Source organism: Emys orbicularis, chromosome 20 (assembly GCF_028017835.1).
Source record: "Emys orbicularis isolate rEmyOrb1 chromosome 20, rEmyOrb1.hap1, whole genome shotgun sequence".
In the NCBI taxonomy this organism is placed as follows: domain Eukaryota; kingdom Metazoa; phylum Chordata; order Testudines; family Emydidae; genus Emys; species Emys orbicularis.
The window spans coordinates 15,277,407-15,296,569 of NC_088702.1; the positions used below are offsets into that span (position 1 = coordinate 15,277,407).

The window sequence follows — 19,163 nt, forward strand, 5'->3', positions numbered from 1 at the left end:
GTCCAAATTATAACATATAGCACACCCTCCAAGGATGCTGTACCAAGTGGCCTTGCCCCACAGTTCCCTGAGAAAAATGTTTGTGGGAGTAAATCCATCGCTGGCTGGTCCTGCACCAATGTTTCAGAGCGTGAACCACAGACGTGGCATGTTTCAGTGTACACAAAAGCTGATATCTTACTACATTAATAGCAACCCGTCTGGCATAAGGGACTCTATTCTTTGGAAGACAAGACACAGGACCATAGATTTTTAAGTGCTGGAAGGACCAGTGTGGCCATCTAGTCTGACCTCCTGCAGAGCAAAGGCCTTAGAATTTCACCCAGCAATTCCTGTCTCAAGTCCAATAACTTGTAACTGAGCTAGAGCATATATTTTAAGACACCCAATCATGATTTAAAGATTTCAAGTGATGGAGAACCCGACAAACTTCTTGATTCACTGTCCCAGTGAGCGATATGCCCCCTCACTGTTAAAAATGTGCCCCCTTGTTTCTGGTTTAAATTTTTCAAGTTTCACTTTCTAGTCCTCAGATCTGGCATTCTGCCTTTGCCTGCTACATTAAAGAACTGCCTGTTACTCCTGAGGGCAAAATTAAAAATTCTGCACCAAAAAAAAAAAAAAAAAAATTCTGTGCACAATATTTTAAAGCTCTTCAAGCTTTATTGTCAATAAATAAATGCAGAGGCTCCAGCATGCAGTGGGGAGCACAGGCCACTGGTTGTACGAAGGTGGGAATCACCCTGCAGCCTCCCTACTGCCCACCCCCAGGACACGGACTCAGTGGTGAGGCTGCACTTAGGGTGACCAGATGTTCTGATTTTATGGGGACAGTCCCGATATTTGGGGTTTTTTTTTTTTAAATATGGGCTCCTACTACCTCCCACCCCCTGTCCCAATTTTTCACACTTGCTACCTGGTCACCCTAGCTGCACCTGACCCAGCACAAGGCCTGGGCCTACTGCAGACACACCCTGGGGCCCTGCCCCTCTGCGCCAGGTGTGGGGCAGGCAGGCTCAACCAGGCAGGATCCAAGTGTGGAGGGGCTCAGTGTGGGGTGAGAGGATTCTGTGTGGGACAATCAGGGTGCAGGCTGCTCAGTGTGGGGGGATCTGAATGCACAGAGGCTCGTTGGGGGCGGGGGTTCCAGGTGCAGGGGCAATGGGACTCTGCAGGAGCTTCCAGGTGAAAGTGGTTGGGTATCGGTGGAGGGGTCTGGGTGCGAGGGTCTCAGCAGGAGGCTCTGGGTGCTGGGGGAGTGGGACTTGGTGGGGTGGGGATCTGGGTGCAGCTAGTTGGGGGGGTCAGTGGCATGGGGATCTGGATGTGGGGGCTCAGGGGGGTGAGGCTTGTCAGGGTGGGGGGTTGAGTGCAGGGAGCTCAGTGGGGGGTGAGCTGGGTGCAAGGTGGGGGTCTGGAGGCAGGGGGGCTCCAGATGCAGGCGTTGAGGTTCAGTGGGGTGGGGTTTGGGTATGGAGGGCTAGGGGGGGGTTCTGGGTGTACAGGGTGAGACATGTCAGGGGGGTCTGAGTATGGGAGGTCCAGATGCACGGGGGTTGGGCGGATGGGGGAGCAGCTTCCCGTACAGTGACCCCTCCCCCTGCAGCTGAGGAGCGATGGGGGCAGGAAGCAGGGGAGGATGCTGAGCTTCCTGCAGCTGGATCCTGCAACATGATCAGCAGGCTGCCACAGCCTTACCCTGGTCTATGTGGCAATGCTCAGGCATCGCCCATGAACCAGCAACTTTGTGGGGCATGGTGTCAGCTTTAGATACTTCCAGTAAGACTCTCCCACTTGTACAGATGCCCTCTTTGGTCAGCTTTCCTTGCAGTCTTTACCTTTCCACTGCTGTTAATTCTTCAATATACACTCTTCCCTCTGCCGTGGGGCAGGGAAAGCTTCTCCTTAGGAGCAACGTGGCAGGGGATGGCTTTGTAACTTCAGCTCAAGATCTGACTCTCTGAAGCTGCAAAATCAGGACCAGAAGTCCCAGCCAAAATTTCCAAAACAATTTCTCGGGGGGGGGGGGGGGGAATCTATGACCCAGTCTCTGTCCTACAAAGTGTCTCAGCACTTCCTGTATTTCCTGCATCCCTGCAGAAATGGGGCGCGCTAGTGTGGTTGAGTGACAAGGAAATGCATATTGCAGCAATTGAAGTAAATGGAGGACAAATGGTCAGAACAATAGTTTGAATAACTACTTCCTCAAAGTACATACCTGCCAGGGAAACCAATTTCTCTTACAATAGGAGTACAAGGGAAAGCTTCTCCCCCACTGTTTTAAAACTTCCAAGTCTTGTCCAGTAGTACCGATTACCCATCTTTTTGCAACGAATTAGTGCAGGAGCATTTGTACCAGTCACTCAGTGCACAAGAAAGAATTGCCCAGCCACTTCAGCCAAGCCTGCTTGCTTTGTAAAGAGGTGCTGTTTACTAAGGGCTTGGCTACACTTGCAAGTTAGAGCACATTAAAGCAGCCCCAGGCACCCTAACTCATGATGCGTCCACACTGGCAAGGCACGTAGCGCACCCAGACTCCGTGGCTGGAGCGCTCCTGGTAATCCACCCCCCCGAGAAGCATAACGCTTGCTGCGCCCCGGCTGGAGTGCCGCAGCGCCAGTGTTGACGCCCTGATCAGCCTCCAGAAGTGTCCCACAATGCCTGTTCTAGCCACTCTGGTCATCACTTTGAACTCTACTGCCCTGCCCTCAGGTGACCAAGTGTCAGACCCTGCCCTTTAAATTCTCTGGGAATTTTGAAAATCCCCTTCCTGTTTGCACAGCAAGGTGTGGAGTGCTCTCAACGAATCTTTCCAGGTGACCATGCCTCCACGCGCCAGGCGATCCCCAGTATGGAGCAATGGCGAGGTGCTGGACTTCAGTGTTTCGGGGGAGCAAGCTGTCCAGTCCCAGCTGCGCTCCAGCCGTAGGAATTATGATACACCTCTACCCTGATATAACGCGACCCAATATAACACGAATTCGGATACAACGCGGTAAAGCAGTGGTCCGGGGGAGCGGGGCTGCGCACTCCGGCGGCTTAAAGCAAGTTCGATATAACGCGGTTTCACCTATAACATAGTAAGATTTTTTGGCTCCCGAGGACAGCGTTATATCGAGGTAGAGGTGTACCTTCGGGCAGAAATCAAGGGACATGATGGAAAGGGGACATGACCGGGACGCACTGCAGTGCAGGGTTAAAGTGAAGGAGCTGCAGAATGCGTACTGCAAAGCGCGCAAGGCAAACTACCGCTCCGGTTCTGCCCCCGCGACCTGCCGTTTCTACAAAGAGCTGGACGCGATACTTGGGGGCGACCCCACCTCCACTTTGACACTGCAGAGCCCAGTTCAACAAGGCAAGAGGAGGAGGAAAGCGGGAACGAGGGTGCTGAGGAGGAGGGAGACAGCCCAGCATCCCTAGATGCATGCAGCCAGGAGCTGTTCTCAAGCCAGGAGGAAGGTAGCCAGTCGCAGTGGACAGTGCTTGGGGAAGGACAAATGCCAAAGGTGGTGCCCTGTAAGCGGCTTTTATTTTGGGAAGGAAGTTGTTTGGTGCAGGCTCTTGGAGCGAGGAGGGTTAGGGCTGCATGCATGCCTAGATGCGGAATAGGGCGTTTATGGGGCTCTCTCACATCATGGTAATCGGCCTCAGTAATCTCTTCAGAGGTCTCATGCAGAAGTGAGATATAACTGAGTTTACAATTTCCAAAGGCAAACTGGGATTTAGGATTGCCTCTCCGCCACATCGTTTCCACCCAGGCACTAGAGGCAGCAGTGTGGTGCTCATTTCTCCAATCTGAGCTACAGAGGTTTGTTTTTATGTATGATGAACCCAGATTCACTATAAAAAAAAATTTCCCCCCAAAATCCACACCCCGGAACACCAACATCCCATAGAGCAAAAGCAGATCTAGGTAGTTATAGCTGAGCTCCTCACAACCACCAATGGATTTTAACCTCACACTGCCGTGAAGGTAGATAAGTATTATCCTCATTTTACAGATGGTGAATTGAGGCACATGGTAGATTAAGTGATTTGCCAAGGTCACACCAGAAGCCTGTGGCAGAGTAAGAAACTGACCCAAGTCTCCTGATGCCTAGTTCAGTGCCTTATCCAATAAGCTATCCTTCTACCCTGCATGAGACTAATTACTGAGATCTTTGCACTTCCAAAGGAGATTTCCCCTCCAACATCTGGGTCAGCAATCACCGTGTCACTACATCCCCCACAGATGAGAAGTTCAGGTTTATGAAAGAGTTATGCTCCCGCTGGGGATTTTAAAGGCTCAGGGAGCAAAAGGCAAGATCTCGGTCCTAACAGGATCCCATCAAGACTTAGACTAGACCACCAGTTTCTCCAGAGGTTCTTACATCCTTTTGAAACTCCCGCCCTCTGTCTGCACTATTGAGACAACCCGTGCGGATACCTCTACCATTAACAGTCAAGCATATTGCCCTTATTACTAATGTTTTAGAGATTAAATCTGTAAATACATTTTATAGGAAAACAGGAAAAATGACTACGTGCTTTTTAACCCACTTAAAGAAACACCTTAATTTGGAGCCAACTTTACATTAGTATTGATTCTTTGTGTGGACAGACTGGAGCCTTCTGCAATCTGCATTTGTTATAAGCACCTCTATCAGGAATTAGGGCCCCATTGTCCTAGGCAAGGTACAAATTTACCCAGAAGGCTCACAGTCTAAGACAAAAGATTTGACTTGGGAACAGACAGGAGGGAGGAAGAAGGGATGTTAGGTTAGTTGTAACAATGATCTTAGTACTCACGAGTGATCACTAGTCTAGTGTCATCACATGGTAGTGATAAATAGGTTTCACAAAGATAGACTAAGGATGGATTTAAAAGACATAAGGCAGTGACTGCAAATTTAGATGAGGATTTCTTCTCACGAGTAATGGGAAAAGCAGACATGCAGGTTTATTACTAACCCATTAACACTAGCATGTAATTAATGCAGAGGAGGAGCCAGTGCTCATACATCATAAGAATGTCATTAAACCTGCATCATGTGCAAAGGAGACAAACCCCCATGATTTAATCAAGATGGATGGTTAAAAGGAACTGGGAGGTTTTGGAACACAGAAGTGGTCAATTTGTCTGACTTCATCAAGACGACCACCTGGAAGTAAAAAAGGGGGGCAAAAGCCAAACCCTGATTGCAGGAGCTACACATGCATTCAAAGTCAAATTTACACACATGTAACATGCATTACTTAAGACTGAAAAGCAAGATTTTTTTTAATGGAAAGAGAGGCTACCTTAAAAAGGATGTTGGCAGGTCAGCTTTGACCCAGAAATTAAACAAGCACAAATGGTTTGTTTGTATTTCTTTAAAAAGTTTTAAAAACTAAAATCACAAATTTCCATTGATTTTTAGAAATTCAATGGAAACGGGCAGGGTTTAATGTTTTTTAAGTGACCAGCAAAAGGGGAAAATGTGTTTGATTGTAAAGAAGAAACAATGCACAAAAAAGGCCTGAATTGATTTGTGTTTTAATGGGTTTTGTATTTTTTTTTTTTTTTTTTTTAAAACATGAGAGATTAGAGCTTTTGCTGAACAAATTCACTGACTCACTAAAGAATTAACCAGATTTTGACATCAACCAGAGCTATTGAAAGGAAACTGTTTCCCATAACTTCCAGTTCATTAACTTGGTGATGTCTCATCCCTCTTCTCTGGAATGGTTGTTGATTCCCTCCATTCTTCACTTATCCACCCTTGACATTTTTCACCCCCTTCCATCTGAAGGTCCGCCCTGCCAGCTTCCCCTTCCCCCTCCCCCCATGCTCACCCCCAACATCTGCTTCCTCCACTCCTGTTCTTGCATTGTGGTGTGTTCCTGGCAAAACCGCTATGACCAGGCTAATTGCATGCACTACAAATTCATTCTCTCCTGTTCTACCATCTTCCTACATGAACCACTCTGCTACTCCATCTTAAATGAATCCCATGCCTCCAATCCCAACTGCCTTTTCACCATTTTTGGGTATGTCTACACTGCAAACTAGAGGTGTATTCTTAACTCAGGTTAGCTAACTTAGGATAAAATAGCAGTGAAAACACAGCTACACAGCATGTGTTAGCATCTGGAGTTAAAGTCTATAGGGCAAGATGAACTTGCACTGCTAACCCGAGCTAAAAGACAGGTTACTGTGTCTTCATTATTATTTAAACCCAAATTAGTGAACCTGAATTAAGAATACACTTTTTTCCACAGCAGTGTAGCCCTCAATCCTCAAACCTTCCTCTCCTCCTGCATCTCGGCTTCTCTCTTGACACGGGATCTTATCAATTTCTTCCCAGGAAAAAACAAAAACCTGACATGACCTTCCCTCTCCCATCTGCTTGCCCTTTCTTTACCTTCCCCTCCCACCTCACAACTCTCGCCTCCTTCTCCCTGACCACAGACAGAAGTTTTTTATCTTCTTTCCTTCTCCAGCCCCTCCACTTGCCTCACTGACTCCATCCCACATGCCTCACACCCAGTCTCATACCCTCCCTTACTCTTCTCCGGCTCTTTCCTCCCACTAAAACGCCCACCCTTCTCCCTCCATTACCATACCATTGCCTCTCCCCCTTTTATCTCTAATCTTATTGAATACATGATCTACAATCCCTGGCTGGAATTCCTCTCTGCCAATTCCATCCTAGACCAGGAGCAGCACTTCAGGGGAGGGGGGAGCCTTGCAGGGCCTATAGCCACCCCAAAATTTGCCTTAGCCCTCTCTCCCCACCCCACCAGCTGCCGTTCTCCGGCCACCTAGCTCTGAAGGCAGAGCAGAGGCTGCTGGCCGGGCATCCAGCTCCAGCAGCATTGGAGAATTAAGGCCAAGCACGGGGCCTAAGACTAGCCCCCCAGCCTGTGTCCCCACTAGCTGGGAAACGATGCCCAGGGTAGGTGAAGGGCTGGAGCTCTCCATAGTGGTCTAGACTGACTCACTCCGACCTGGGCTCCTGGACCCTGCCCCCCCACAATCACTGCTATCCAAGGATTCTGCTGGCCCTGGAGCCAGGTCCCCACACCCAGGCAGCTCCTGCCAGCTGCAAGCAGCAAGTGCCCCACACTGCCCAGCTCCAGTTTCAGACCTGGCTGGAGGTCGGGCCTCACGGTGAGGGGGGGGGGGGCACAGCTCCCCAATTTTCTGTCTGGCCCACCTCTAATAGCTTGAGAACTTTCAAAATTAGTTAACACCTATTTAAAGCAAATCCTGATAGATTTGGGTGAATAGCTCTTTCTAGAAGATTCATACACCCTTTGGGGTTGAAAAGACTCTAGTTCTCTCATCCTCCAGCAAGGACAGGGACCAACAAGACTTGATATTCCTAATTGTAAAGTTACAGAAAGCAAATGAAACTTTACAACATTTGGGCTGCTCTTACACATCATAAAAGCAGCACAAAGGGAACAATAGCTTTAAATAAACAAAGCTTTCCCAGCAATATTTGCAAGCCAAACATTCAAAGTGCCTGAAAACACTGGAACAATGACAGACAGGCTACCCAAAAAAATACAACTAGTTTTCATTGTTTAAGTGCAAGAAGTGAATAACCTCAATGGTGAAAACCGAACTGGATTTCTAGAGTGCTTCCATTTTCCTGAGTTTGAGGTGTTCTTGTTAATACAGGAAACGAGATTTGTTTAGCAGCATCTAGGATTTGTGACTTAACTGGGTCTCCAACCGTGAGCACTGTGAAAATAGAGCCTCCTGCAATCAGTATGGCTGCACAGGCCCCTCTGCATGCCTCGGATAAGGAATCATCAGCATTTTACAAACGGTGTTTAACTCACAAGGAAAGAAACTTCTTCCCCCATTTCAGACCAAGCAAAAATTCAGAATGAAGCATCGCTAAAATCCACCTCCACCCTCCCAGGCCTTTAATCTGCCCAGAAGGGCCCTGGCGAGGGCTTTACAGAGATTCGAACTCAAAGCACCAAATGTTTAGCACAATCCTCAAACCCCAAAGGCAATAGGGGCCAATGCAGGGTGGGGACTCAGCTGAGAAAAGGAGACTCAGCAACAAAACGAACCATCTGCGAAGCAAGGAGCGAGACCCGGGAGCAAAGGAGCCATGGGCAGCCCCAGGGTACTGGGGTCCCAACACCTCAGAGAGAGACAGACACAGCTTCATGTACCATCACCACCAGGATCATGCCAGGCAGACACACCCAGCGGGATGAAAAGTGAAGCTCCTGAACTGCCTCCTGCCCCGGCCCCCTTCCTGTACCCTCCCCCCTGCCCGCCGCACTCCCCTGGCCCCTTCCTGTACCCTCTCCCCACCCGCCTCACTGCCCCTACTCCCCCTCCTCTACCCTCCCCCCTGCCCGCCGCACTGCCCCTACACCCCCTTCCTCTACCCTCCCCCCACCCACCTCACTGCCCCTACCCCGCCTTCCTGTAACCTCCCCCCCGCCCCACTCCCTTCCTGTACCCTCCCCCCACCCGCCTCACTGCCCCTACTCCCCCTCCTCTACCCTCCCCCCGCCCCACTGCCCCTACCCGCCTCACCGCTCCTCTACCCTCCCCCCACCCACCTCACTGCCCCTACTCCCTTCCTCTACCCTCCCCCCTGCCCGCCTCACTGCCCCTGGCCCCTTCCTGTACCCTCCCCCCACCCACCTCACTGCCCCTACCCCCCCTTCCTCTACCCTCCCCCCACCCGCCTCACTGCCCCTACTCCCTTCCTCTACCCTCCCCCCTGCCCGCCGCACTGCCCCTGGCCCCTTCCTGTACCCTCCCCCCACCCGCCTCACTGCCCCTACTCCCCCTCCTCTACCCTCCCCCCTGCCCGCCACACTGCCCCTAAACCCCCTTCCTCTACCCTCCCCCCTGCCCACCTCACTGCCCCTACCCCCCCTTCCTGTACCCTCCCCCCGCCCACCTCACTGCCCCTACCCCCCCTTCCTGTACCCTCCCCCCCGCCCACCTCACTGCCCCTACCCCCCCTTCCTGTACCCTCCCCCCCGCCCACCTCACTGCCCCTACCCCCCTTCCTGTACCCTCCCCACCGCACTGCCCCTACCCCCTTCCTCTACCCTCACCCCGCCCACCTCACTGCCCCTACCCCCCCTTCCTCTACCCTCCCCCAGCCCGCCGCACTGCCCCTACCCCCTTCCTCTACCCTCCCCCCACCCACCTCACTGCCCCTACCCCCCCTTCCTCTACCCTCCCCCCTGCCCGCCACACTGCCCCTGGCCCCTTCCTGTACCCTCCCCGCGCCCGCCTCACTGCCCCTGACCCCTTCCTGTACCCTCCCCCCGCCCGCCTCACTGCCCCTACTCCCTTCCTCTACCCTCCCCCTACCCGGCGCACTGCCCCTGGCCCCTTCCTGTACCCTCCCCCCACCCGCCTCACTGCCCCTACTCCCCCTCCTCTACCCTCCCCCCTGCCCGCCGCACTGCCCCTACACCCCCTTCCTCTACCCTCCCCCCACCCACCTCACTGCCCCTACCCCGCCTTCCTGTAACCTCCCCCCCGCCCCACTCCCTTCCTGTACCCTCCCCCCACCCGCCTCACTGCCCCTACTCCCCCTCCTCTACCCTCCCCCCTGCCCGCCTCACTGCCCCTGGCCCCTTCCTGTACCCTCCCCGCGCCCGCCTCACTGCCCCTGGCCCCTTCCTGTACCCTCCCCCCACCCACCTCACTGCCCCTACCCCCCCTTCCTCTACCCTCCCCCCACCCGCCTCACTGCCCCTACTCCCTTCCTCTACCCTCCCCCCTGCCCGCCGCACTGCCCCTGGCCCCTTCCTGTACCCTCCCCCCACCCGCCTCACTGCCCCTACACCCCCTCCTCTACCCTCCCCCCTGCCCGCCTCACTGCCCCTACACCCCCTTCCTCTACCCTCCCCCCTGCCCACCTCACTGCCCCTACCCCCCCTTCCTGTACCCTCCCCCCGCCCACCTCACTGCCCCTACCCCCCCTTCCTGTACCCTCCCCCCCGCCCACCTCACTGCCCCTACCCCCCTTCCTGTACCCTCCCCCCCGCCCACCTCACTGCCCCTACCCCCCTTCCTGTACCCTCCCCCCCCGCCCACCTCACTGCCCCTACCCCCTTCCTCTACCCTCCCCCCACCCACCTCACTGCCCCTACCCCCTTCCTCTACCCTCCCCCCACCCACCTCACTGCCCCTACCCCGCCTTCCTGTAACCTCCCCCCCGCCCCACTCCCTTCCTGTACCCTCCCCCCACCCGTCTCACTGCCCCTACTCCCCCTCCTCTACCCTCCCCCCGCCCGCCTCACTGCCCCTACCCGCCTCACCGCTCCTCTACCCTCCCCCCACCCGCCTCACTGCCCCTACTCCCTTCCTCTACCCTCCCCCCTGCCCGCCTCACTGCCCCTGGCCCCTTCCTGTACCCTCCCCCCTGCCCGCCTCACTGCCCCTGGCCCCTTCCTGTACCCTCCCCCCACACACCTCACTGCCCCTACACCCCCTTCCTCTACCCTCCCCCCACCCGCCTCACTGCCCCTACTCCCTTCCTCTACCCTCCCCCCTGCCCGCCTCACTGCCCCTGGCCCCTTCCTGTACCCTCCCCCCAGCCCGCCGCACTGCCTCTACTCCCCCTCCTCTACCCTCCCCCCTGCCCGCCACACTGCCCCTAAACCCCCTTCCTCTACCCTCCCCCCTGCCCACCTCACTGCCCCTACCCCCCCTTCCTGTACCCTCCCCCCGCCCACCTCACTGCCCCTACCCCCCCTTCCTGTACCCTCCCCCCCGCCCACCGCACTGCCCCTACCCCCTTCCTCTACCCTCCCCCCGCTCGCCGCACTGCCCCTACCCCCCCTTCCTCTACCCTCCCCCCACCCACCTCACTGCCCCTACCCCCCCTTCCTCTACCCTCCCCCCACCCACCTCACTGCCCCTACTCCCTTCCTCTACCCTCCCCCCTGCCCGCCGCACTGCCCCGGCCCCTTCCTGTACCCTCCCCCCACCCGCCTCACTGCCCCTACTCCCCCTCCTCTACCCTCCGCCCACCCGCCTCACTGCCCCTACTCCCTTCCTCTACCCTCCCCCCTGCCCGCCTCACTGCCCCTGGCCCCTTCCTGTACCCTCCCCCCTGCCCGCCTCACTGCCCCTGGCCCCTTCCTGTACCCTCCCCCCACCCACCTCACTGCCCCTACCCCGCCTTCCTCTACCCTCCCCCCACCCGCCTCACTGCCCCTACTCCCTTCCTCTACCCTCCCCCCTGCCCGCCGCACTGCCCCTGGCCCCTTCCTGTACCCTCCCCCCACCCGCCTCACTGCCCCTACCCCGCCTTCCTGTAACCTCCCCCCCGCCCCACTGCCCCACCCCCTTCCTGTACCCTCCCCCCACGCACCTCACTGCCCCTACTCCCCCTCCTCTACCCTCCACCCTGCCCGCCTCACTGCCCCTGGCCCCTTCCTTTACCCTCCCCGCGCCCGCCTCACTGCCCCTGGCCCCTTCCTGTACCCTCCCCCCACCCACCTCACTGCCCCTACCCCCCCTTCCTGTACCCTCCCCCCACCCGCCTCACTGCCCCTACTCCCTTCCTGTACCCTCCCCCCACCCGCCTCACTGCCCCTACTCCCTTCCTCTACCCTCCCCCCTGCCCGCCGCACTGCCCCTGGCCCCTTCCTCTACCCTCCCCCCTGCCCGCCGCACTGCCCCTACTCCCCCTCCTCTACCCTCCCCCCTGCCCACCTCACTGCCCCTACACCCCCTTCCTCTACCCTCCCCCCTGCCCACCTCACTGTCCCTACCCCCCCTTCCTGTACCCTCCCCCCACCCACCTCACTGCCCCTACTCCCTTCCTCTACCCTCCCCCCTGCCCGCCTCACTGCCCCTGGCCCCTTCCTCTACCCTCCCCCCTGCCCGCCGCACTGCCCCTACTCCCCCTCCTCTACCCTCCCCCCTGCCCGCCTCACTGCCCCTACACCCTCTTCCTCTACCCTCCCCCCTGCCCACCTCACTGCCCCTACCCCCCCTTCCTGTACCCTCCCCCCACCCACCTCACTGCCCCTACCCCCCCTTCCTGTACCCTCCCCCCTGCCCACCTCACTGCCCCTACCCCCCATTCCTGTACCCTCCCCCCACCCACCTCACTGCCCCTACCCCCCCTTCCTGTAACCTCCCCCCTGCCCACCTCACTGCCCCTACCCCCTTCCTCTACCCTCCCCCCACCCACCTCACTGCCCCTACCCCCCCCTTCCTCTACCCTCCCCCCACCCACCTCACTGCCCCTACCCCCCCTTCCTCTACCCTCCCCCCACCCACCTCACTGCCCCTACTCCCTTCCTCTACCCTCCCCCCTGCCTGCCGCACTGCCCCTGGCCCCTTCCTGTACCCTCCCCCCACCCGCCTCACTGCCCCTACTCCCCCTCCTCTACCCTCCGCCCACCCGCCTCACTGCCCCTACTCCCTTCCTCTACCCTCCCCCCTGCCCGCCTCACTGCCCCTGGCCCCTTCCTGTACCCTCCCCCCTGCCCGCCTCACTGCCCCTGGCCCCTTCCTGTACCCTCCCCCCCACCCACCTCACTGCCCCTACCCCACCTTCCTCTACCCTCCCCCCACCCGCCTCACTGCCCCTACTCCCTTCCTCTACCCTCCCCCCTGCCCGCCGCACTGCCCCTGGCCCCTTCCTGTACCCTCCCCCCACCCCGCCTCACTGCCCCTACCCCGCCTTCCTGTAACCTCCCCCCCGCCCCACTGCCCCACCCCCTTCCTGTACCCTCCCCCCACGCACCTCACTGCCCCTACTCCCCCTCCTCTACCCTCCACCCTGCCCGCCTCACTGCCCCTGGCCCCTTCCTTTACCCTCCCCGCGCCCACCTCACTGCCCCTGGCCCCTTCCTGTACCCTCCTCCCACCCACCTCACTGCCCCTACGCCCCCTTCCTGTACCCTCCCCCCACCCGCCTCACTGCCCCTACTCCCTTCCTCTACCCTCCCCCCTGCCCACCGCACTGCCCCTACTCCCCCTCCTCTACCCTCCCCCCTGCCCGCCTCACTGCCCCTACACCCCCTTCCTCTACCCTCCCCCCCTGCCCACCTCACTGCCCCTACCCCCCCTTCCTGTACCCTCCCCCCACCCACCTCACTGCCCCTACCCCCCCTTCCTGTACCCTCCCCCCTGCCCGCCGCACTGCCCCTACCCCCCCTTCCTGTAACCTCCCCCCCGCCCACCTCACTGCCCCTACCCCCTTCCTCTACCCTCCCCCCACCCACCTCACTGCCCCTCCCCCCCCCTTCCTCTACCCTCCCCTCCCCCCGCCTGCTTGCCTCACTGCCCCTACCGTTCCCCTCGCCCGCCTCACTGCCCCTACCGTTCCCCTCGCCCGCCTCACTGCCCCGCGCCCCCTCGGTCTGACCGCCCCCCCCGCCCCGGCGCGGCACTCACAGGAGCTGACGCTGAGGAGCAGTAAGTGGAGCCGGCCCCGGGCCCAGCCATCGCCGCGCACCCAGCTACCCACAGAGCTCTGCGCGATGCCGCCCGCCGCTGCCTGACTGAGCCCCACCCGGTCCCGCTCACCGCCCGCAGGTGAGGCCCCACCCTTTCCCCAGGTGAGGCCCCGCCCTCTGTGCCCCCATTGGCTCCCGGACCACGCCCACCGCCCCGTGCACCCCGCCCCCAAGTGCTGATTGGATGCCGCTACGGTGTCGTCAACCAATAATATAGTCAACCCTGTGCCCTGACTGTCTCACACCTACAGCTCCGCCCTAATTGGCTACCGGTGGGGGCCCTTAACCTCGCCCCCGTGAACTTAGTCCCCGCCCCAAGGCCCTCCCCCCGCCAGGACTCTCTGGTTGCCATGGTGACGGAGGCCACACTCTGCTCGATTGGCCCAAAGAACGCGACCCCCGCTCGGCGCTGATGGGGGCGGGGCTGCACCCAGGGACTGAGGCTCCCCCAAATCAGAGAGGCTGCTGGGAGAAACCTGCCCCCCCGCCCTGCCCCCAGCCCAGCTCACCCCCCACCCGTGTCCTGCACCCAGCCTCCTCCCCACGGCCTAGCTCACCCCCTTCCTGCACCTCCCTGTGGCCCAAGGTCCCCCCCACCCGACCCCCCAGTCCCTGCACCCAGGCTGAGCCCCACACACACCTTCCCTGTGGCCAGGAACCCGTCTGGCCAGGTCATGTCTCCCTCCTGCATCACCCAAGCCAGCCAGCCTTCCTCCCAAACCCTGTGGCCTGGCCCAGCTCAGTCCCCACCCCATGGTACCCCCCTTCTAGGATGACCAGATACCAAGTGTGAAAAATCGTGTCAGGGGGTAGGGGGTAATAGGTCCCTATATAAGAAAAAGCCCCCCAAATCAGGACTGTCCCTATAAAATCGGGACATCTGGTCACCCTACCCCCTTCCCAAGCCCAGCCCCACGCCCTGCCCCTTGTGGCCCAGCACCCCACCCTGCCGCCTGGTCTTAGTCTGACAGGGCGGCCTGAGGCTGGGTGCTGGGGAAAGGCTCCCCCCCCTCAGGCTCTGGCCCTGTCTCTATTCAGGGCCACATGAGCGGGTCTGAGCCAGGCAGTGCAAACTGAAGTTCCAGGTGGCAGCAACAGTTTCACCAGGAGAGCAGGAGAAACAGCATTTCCCTCCCCCAGGGGAATCCTGATTTTTGGGAAATGTTATCCGCAGAACAGAAAGTCCAAACACATTCCATTCGGTGACCTCGAAACATTTTGATCCTGCTGAACCATCATCATGTAACGTAACATATGAAGTACGTCATATGCACAGATGCTATATAGACCATTGCAATCAGGTCACAGATTTATGGGCAGACTTTATAGGCATGGAGGAATAAATTGGCAGGTTAAGAACATAAGAACAGCCATACTGGGTCAGACCAAAGGTCCATCAAGCCCAGTATCCTGTCTTCCGACAGTGGCCAATGGCAGGTGCCCCAAAGGCAATGAACAGACAGGTTATCATCAAGTGATCCATGCCCTGTCACCCAATCCCAGCTTCTGGCAAACAGAGGCTAGGGACACCATTCCTGCCCATCCTGGCTAGTAGCCATTGATGGACCTATCTTCCATGAATCTATCTAGCTCCCTTTTGAACCCTGTTATAGTATTGGCCTTCACAACACCCTCTGGCAAGGAGTTCCAGAGGTTGACAGTGCGTTGCGTGAAAAAAATACTTTCTTGTGTTTGTTTGCTACCTACTAATTTCATTTGGTGCCCCCTTGTTCTTGTATTATGAGAAGGAGTAAATAACACTTCCTTATTTACTTTCTCTATACCACTCATGATTTTATAGACCTCTATCATATCCCCCCTTAGTCGCCTCTTTTCCAAGCTAAAATGTCCCATTCTTATTAATCTCTCCTCATTCAGGTCTATACCCCTAATCATTCTTGTTGCCCTTTTCTGAACCTTTTCCAATTGCAATATAACTTTTTTGAGATGGGTCAACCACATCTGCATGCAGTATTCAACCTGTGGGTGAACCAGGGATTTATATAGAGGCAATATGATATTTTCTGTCTTATTATCTATCCCTTTCTTGATGATTCCCAACATTCTGTTTGCTTTTTTGACTGCCACTGCACATTGAGTGGATGATTTCAGAGAACTATCCACAATGACGCCAAGATCTCGTTCTTGAGTGGTAACAGCTAATTTAGACCCCACCATTGTATATGTATAGTTAGGACTATGTTTTCCAATGTGCATTACTTTGCATTTATCAACATTAAATTTCATCTGCCATTTTGCTGCCCAGTCACCCAGTTTTGTGAGATCCTTTTGTAGCTCTTTGCAGTCTGCCTGGGACTTAACTATCTTGAGTAGTTTTGTATCATCTGCAAATTTTGCCACCTCACTGTTTACCCCCTTTTTCCCGATCGTTTATGAATATGTTAAATAGGACTGGGCCCATTGGTTTCCATTAGCCAGCTCCAGTCAGCCTGATTCAGAGAAAGGTGGAGGGAGTCAGCGGTTGCAAAAAATCAGACACTGTTTTTCTTCTCTGTTACTCTGTGTGTCCCTACAAGGTGTGTTGATTGCTACAATATTACTTGTGGTGAGGGGGACAATGGGGCTCACCTCCCGGGTACTGTGGACATTGTTATCACTGGTGGACGAGGGCCCTTCGTTTTCAGTTTTTATTTATTTTTTCCTGGGAATTGATCAGTGTTTATTACCACAACAATAACAAAAAAAACTTCTAATAATGTTTATGGGTAAATATCGGAGTTTATTTTGGTGGTCTGAAAGATGGGGGGGGAGTATTCAGTAAATTAATGCTTTCAATTCCATTAATCGATGTGGTTTGCTGCAGAACTAAAGCACAAGGCCACCTCTGAGTTTAAGAAAATAATATATCTCTGATCCCCAAATAAAAGTTATCATTTGAATAAAGAGTTTACTGTTGTAGACTTAGAACTATTAGCCTATAAATATTTACAGTAAAATCTTTTTTATCCGGCATGTTGGGAGTATGGGGGATGCCAGTAAGTGAAAAATTCCGGTTAACTAAAAGGGACGGAGTTTGGGTGCGGGAGGGGAGTGCAGGGCTGGGGGTTAGGGCACGGGAGGAGGTGCAGGATGCAGACTCTGGGAGGGAGTTTGGGTGTGGGAGGGAGCTAGGGGCGTGGGAGGGATTTTGGGGTGCCGGATCTGGGGGGGGCGATCAGCTTGGGCGGCTTCCTGCAAGCAGTGACCTGTCCTTGCTGCTCCTAGGTGGACATGCTGCAAGCGGGTCTGCACGCTGCCCCTGCCCCAGCTTGAGCGCTGGCTCCGCAGCTCCCATTGGCCACGGTTCCCGGCCAATGGGAGTTGCAGGAGCGGCACCTGTGGGCAGAGGCAGCGTGCAGAGCCGCCTAGTCATGCCTCTGCCTAGGAGCAGCAGGGACAGATGGCCGTTTCCAGGGAGCCACACGGAGCCAAGTAGGGAGCCTACCGGCCCTGCATCAACCAGAGCATAAACCGGACTTTCTATGAAAATTTGAAATGCCGGTTTAAAGGGCTTTCCAGTTGGTACAGGGCCAGATAGCACCGTTTTTACTGTACATTTAATAATTGGGCCACACAATTTGCAGCACATACACTCAAATTCATCCTTTTCTCCTGTTTTTCTTTTTTTTTAAACTTTCAAATACTTCCTTGTGTTCTGAAACGTATTCTCATACAGATTTTCATTTTCTTCCCATTTTAGTGTGTCAAATCTTTAAACCATTATCTGCTAACAGCTTGAAATGTGTACGTGGTGGGCATGAGATTCATCAGTACGTTCAGATGCGCACGCACTTCAGAGCTTGCGTGCGTGCATGCGTGCCTGTTTGTTTATTGTGTGTATCTTCTAACCCAGTGAAAAGAACAGGAGTACTTGTGGCACCTTAGAGACTAACAAATTTATTAGAGCATAAGCTTTCGTGGGCTACAACCCACTTCTTCGGATGCATAAATTTGTTAGTCTCTAAGGTGCCACAAGTACTCCTGTTCTTTTTGCGGATACAGACTAACACGGCTGCTACTCTGAATTCTAGCCCAGTGGTTCTCAAACTTTTGTACTGGTGATACCTTTCACATAGCAACCCTCTGAGTGCGACCCCCCCATATAAATTATATATTTAACACCATTATAAATGCTGGCGGCAAAGCGGGGTTTGGGGTGGAGGCTGGCAGCTCGCGACCCCCCATGTAATAACCTTGTGACCCCCTGACAGGTCCTGATCCCCAGTTTGAGAACCACTGTCCTCTCTCTGTGCTGTCAGACTCTGATTTGCAGGCAAGCGCCTGCTTTTGACGGGGCCTGACTTTTGCTCATAGCGTAACTTTTGCTGATTTTGGTTCAGGCCTCAGGTCTTGCACTAGGCCCGTGCTTCAGGCTCTCTTTCTACTACGGTAGTTACAATCACAGCAGAAAGTGCAAGTTTCAAAACTCCCCTCCCTTATTCCCATCAAATGTTGTACTAAGACATGGCGCTGATTGTGATGATTAGCTTTGGAGTTCCTCGCTCCAGTCCCTGCCACGGCGAGTACAGCCTGCCAGGGGCCGGGCGCAGGGAAAAGGAAGAGGCCAGTACGATTTTTGGCTGTATGAAACAATAATATTTTGGTCCCTATTTCTGCACAGAAACTTGGCACGGTTTTCCACAGGCAGTGGTGATTTTAGCTGCTAGCTTGCTCACGAAGGCGCAGAGCACAGCTGCTGCTGGTGTCCCAAAACTGCCAGGGTTTATGTGTCACTAGCCTGGTTGGTGCAATGGTGCCAGCTGAATTCATGGTCAAGTGGCATGGGAAAGTGTTCTACTGCAGAGGAAGAAATAAGGCTGCTACCCTAGAAACCTGTGGGAGAGGATCACAGAGTACCTCCGTGAAAGTTTCATTGAGATCTCTCAAGAGGCTACATAGGACATCCCTGTGTACATAAACAACCCCTCCCCTGCCTCCCCTAACCCAGCAGAAGGAAACGCTGATGCCAACTCTCTCTGTGTGTTGTACCTCTTCCTCTTCTCATACAAGTAAAATGATGAAAAGTTGATACCTGTGTCTTGAAACATTTCCAGGGAAAATGCATGCACGCACTTACGCAAGGTTCTTCCCCTTCAGCAGGCTCGTCCATGCTTGCCTGGTGGGACTGGCTAGACTGTGGCAGCATCTCAAACAGGTGCTGGCTCACAGCAAAGCTGCCCTGCCACTGGGTCTCCCCCTCTTCCTCCCACAGCGGGGGTCTGGCTCAGGCTCCTCTGAGGTAGTTACGGTGGTTGCATATAGAGCAGGCAGCTCAGTGTAAAAGCTGCAGGTCTGTGGCTCAGCACCAGGTCAATTGTTGGCCTCCCTGGGCGCGGGGTCTGCCCACTGCAGTTCCTTTGCTTCCATCCGGCACCTCTACTGATCCCCGTTGTACCCCTCTGGCTGCATTCCCCCAGGCAATCTTCATAGAGATCCACAGCCTCTTCTCCCCCCAGGCCCAGGAGCTCCAATAGCTCCAGTCTACTCTAGATCAGAGTGCATTTGGAGCATGTAGCCAGCATACTTGATTGGGCAATTGCACGCAACAAAGGCGAGCTGCTAGGTGTGCTCGCCCAGCTGCGCAATCAGGAAAAGGCATTTCAAAAATATGTGGGGGGTTTTAAAAGGACGGGGGGAGGGGAAGTTGTTTCCAGTCTCTGGAGGCTGGGTCACGGAGTTCACAATTGTGACCAGAGCAGCCACTGTTTGGTATTGTGGGACAG

At 55.6% G+C, this 19,163-nt stretch overlaps 1 protein-coding gene across 1 annotated transcript in view; it reads right to left on the reverse strand.

Moving 5' to 3' along the window:
* The window catches only part of LOC135892783 (junctional adhesion molecule A-like), an 84,488-nt gene extending 71,032 nt beyond the window's left edge, over positions 1-13,456 (reverse strand). Inside the window, exon 1 of the mRNA XM_065420581.1 lies at positions 13,379-13,456. The gene's annotated coding sequence lies outside the window, so the exon portion shown is untranslated. The remainder of the gene's footprint in view (positions 1-13,378) is intronic.
* Positions 13,457-19,163: the final 5,707 nt, after the last annotated feature.